Here is a 3979-nt window from a genome sequence, read left to right as displayed (position 1 = left end):
AGATTCAGGAAGAGGATTGAGAAAGGATTCAGCAAGAGAAGTGGCTGGTAGATACAGGTTTGAAAGCAGGGCTACTTATGGAGCAGGCTTAAAAGGTTTAAAAAGCTTAGAAGCCACACATGGTGGCTTGGGCCTTCATAAAGTTGATGTCTCCTGAAAGCTGACTGCCTGTGTATCATTTCCTTCGTGCCAGCCTGAGTCGCCAGCTGAGGGGAGTTGCAGGCACATGGCCCTGGTCAGCAGAGAAAGGCTTCACTATCCCTCCACCCCATCACCATCCATTCCACTATCAAGGACTTTATAATTAATATTTAATTCAACAATACATATTTTACTTTGAAGATGAGAAAACAAAAACAAAGAATTATATTAGTAACTGATTTAAATTTTTATGAAACAATAAATATAAAGAGGTTTTTTTTTTTTTTAAATATGGAACACTTCACGAATTTGCTTGTCATCCTTGTGCAGGGGCCATGCTAATCTTCTCTGTACCGTTCCAATTTTAGTATATGTGCTGCCAGAGTGAGCACGAATATAAGGAGTTTTGAGATTAGCATAATATAATGTATATTTTGAAATTTCTGTCTTGTAAGTAGTTATCATATGGACAATTCCGATTTTTAATAAATTATGTTATAAAACAATGGCTAATAATGATGCAATAAAAACAGTACTTAGTTAAGTTATAAACAGAATAAAATTTTCTTCTTATGAGATAGCCTAATAGACTTATTTAAACCTATTTTAAAATAATGACATAATCATACAACAAAAATATTTATTTCAGTTATAAACAGAATAAAATTTTCTTCTTACAAGATAGGCTAATAGGCTTATATGTTTCTTTGATGAAATATAATAATCTCTCTCATTTGCTAACAGAGTTGTGTTTGTGGTAATTGTGAGGGGAAGAAATTGGTTAAGATCTGGAAAGACATGACTACATTTTCGATTGAAGTGAATAATAAATTTTAACTTAATTATTTTAGTCTTCCCTTTCCTGTTAACCTAATTTTCTCATGCTCTTTTAGTTTAGAATAAACTAGCATTATTTAATAGTTGTTTTAAAATATTAAGAGTGAATAACTGGAAGTGACAAAAATGTTCAGGAAATTAATTTTCGGGTTAAGTTGTAAAGTGAAAATCAATATGTTAATTTGTGCTTGTCTTCATCTGTTTTTACTTTTAAAAATGACAATCAATAGTATGAGTGGATTCCACGATAGTTTGGAAAGGGTTTGAATTATTCTAAAATTTAAAAAGTGAAAATTTCATTATAAAGTCCCTTTCTACACTTCTTGATTTGTTTTTGTCTGTGGGGCCATTAGTAGGTTTGCTGCAAACAGAGACCAGAATATGTACTTAAACATATAGTCTTTCTATCTAGTTTCTCTTGTGATTATTATGTAGTGTAGCAAAGGTCAATTTTATCATCTGAAAGAATCAATCTAAAAAGAAAAGCAAAACCTAGTCCATAGTCAGAACTGGAGACCCATATAGAGTTATCAGAAATCCTGAAAGAAACACAGATACAGACAATCTGATTGTTAGCAGGTTAAAAACAAGGTAATTTTTTTTTCCTAAATAGAAACCGGGAGTCTTATCACTTAGCTAAAGGATAAAATCTGTTGTATATGTTTCAACAAGCTTTAATAGAAATACTGCTGCCCACCACTCTTTTTAATGGCAAAATTCAAAGTATCGTTTCCTATATTTACATTTTCAATGCAAAATAATGTAAGGGTTTTGGCATAAAAAGAGTTTCAATACCAGCATCAAGCCATCTCTTGTCAGTGGAAATTTTCAAAAATAGTAATGATGAGGAATATAGTACACTTTTTCTGAAAAGTTACCCAATGGTAAACCTTTATTCCTATTTAAAAAAGAGAGCAAAATTCACAGTCTACAACTCACTATATTTGTACAGAAATATCATTAATGTTGATTTACTGATATGTAGCTTAAATGTAAATTGGCCTTAGGAATAAGTAAGCAAAAAATTTAGAAATACTTAACTCATCATATTAATCCTAAATTTTTTTTATTTAAACACCTTGATTACATACATGATTGTGTTTGGGTTTCAGTCCTGTAAAGAACACCACCCATCACCAGTGCAACATTCCCATCACCGATGTCCCAAATCTCCCTCCTCCCCACCCGACCCCCACCTGTACCCTAGACAGGCTTTCCATTTCCCTCATACATTCTCATTATTAGGTCAGTTCAAAATGTAGTTATTTCTCTAACTAAACTCATCACTCTTTGTGGTGAGCTTCCTAAGGTGAGCTGGAACTTCCAGCTCTTTTCTCTTTTGTGTCTGAAAATTATTATTGCAAGAATGTCTTTCATTTTTCTTAAAACCCATAGATGAGTGAGACCATTCTGCGTTTTTCTCTCGCTCTCTGACTTATTTCACTCAGCATAATAGATTCCGTGTACATCCATGTATAGGAAAATTTCATGACTTCATCTCTCCTGACAGCTGCATAATATTCCATTGTGTATATGTACCACAGTTTCTTTAGCCATTCGTCTGTTGAAGGGCATCTTGGTTGTTTCCAGAGTCTGCATCATATAGGCTGTATTTTTACCTGCAGTGAAATATAAATGGAATTTTAATTCTGCCATTTACTACTGACTGGGAAAATTTTACATTTCTGCTCTGTATGATCTATTATCTCTGGATGCCCGGATGGTCACACTCTCCTTGGCTTTGCCCATATTCTTATCAGCCCCTAATCCACCTTGACTAGAGTAAAAAGTACTCAGCTAACAAAAGCATAGTAGTATGAACAATCTTGCTTTATCTTGCTGTCAGATTGAAAGTATATGTAGTTTCTAAATGTGCATCACTTACTAATTGTATTCTAGAACTTCTAAAGGCATAGGAAGCACCAAGGTGAAGGTAGCCTAATGGGAAAATATCAACCTTATTTTCCTTCTTTGTACTAATGAGTCTAGGTAACCCACAAACTCTGGGAATTTTCCATAAGGGACCTGTTAAGATGTAAAAGAAGCAAATACAATTTATATGCAAGTGTGCTTTGATATTTATACCTAGGGGAGCAAGAAAAAGTTAAGAGCTAATTCAAATCATTGTGGAACTTCAAAATAATAGTTATGGTGAGCATTTTCATTGAATGTTTGAAAACAAAAAGTAAAATTTATAGCAACTATCACAATGGCTAATTTTATGTATCACTTTGACTGGGTCATGGGAACCATTGATTAAATGCAACGACTATGTCTGGAAAAATATTTCAAAATTAGATCAGCATTTGCATTTGTGAGTTGAGCAAGTAGCCATTTCCAAGGTAGGGGGTAATCTTTCAAACTAAAGTAGTTTCCAATTAGAATAAAAAGTCAGAGGAAAGTTCAGTTCACATGTAAGCGTAAACATGGAACTGTCTTCTTTGGTTTGACACTCAAATCGTCAGGACATAGATTAGAATTTGCAACAGCTCAGTTCCCTTAACTACATACTAAGGTAATATTTTTTGGTCTCAAGAGCAAATGCTGACAGTGGGATTTCTCAGCTTCCAAAATCAAGTCAACCAACTCTTGTAATAAATGTGTGTGTGTGTGTGTGTGTGTGTGTGTGTGTGTGTACTTTTGTTACTGGAAAACTGAAAAAGTAACCCAGAAAAATAACAGTGTTAAGTATAAATCCTAATCTCTGAGAAAATATCCACTCAAAACAGCGATTATTTTATTCAGAAAGGGAAAGAAATAATGTATTACAGACACATATAGAAAAGGTGGTAGAAATATTTACCTTAGAAATTTGATTTATTTATTCTAGACTGGGGGTAGTATCCTAATAATGTCACCCTGGTTTTTATTGAGGCTTGTCAATAAAAATTTTTCTGTCTTTGTTCCCAAGTCTGGGCATCTACCCTCTGTGTTGTTTCACTGGTGGGAAAATTCAAATGCATTAGATATTCTCACTCTCTTACCCTTAGAATATGCCAAT

The 3979-nt window shown here is 33.6% G+C and overlaps 1 non-coding gene across 1 annotated transcript; it reads right to left on the bottom strand.

Annotated features, from left to right (window-relative positions):
- Window positions 1–426: 426 nt before the first annotated feature.
- LOC125998320 (U6 spliceosomal RNA) lies at window positions 427–533 on the bottom strand. The gene has a single exon (XR_007491911.1). It is a non-coding gene; the product is annotated as a U6 spliceosomal RNA (small nuclear RNA).
- Window positions 534–3979: the final 3446 nt, after the last annotated feature.

The sequence above is a fragment of the Suncus etruscus genome, chromosome 20 (assembly GCF_024139225.1).
Source record: "Suncus etruscus isolate mSunEtr1 chromosome 20, mSunEtr1.pri.cur, whole genome shotgun sequence".
Lineage (NCBI taxonomy): Eukaryota > Metazoa > Chordata > Mammalia > Eulipotyphla > Soricidae > Suncus > Suncus etruscus.
This window is presented reverse-complemented; position numbering and strand designations above follow the sequence as displayed.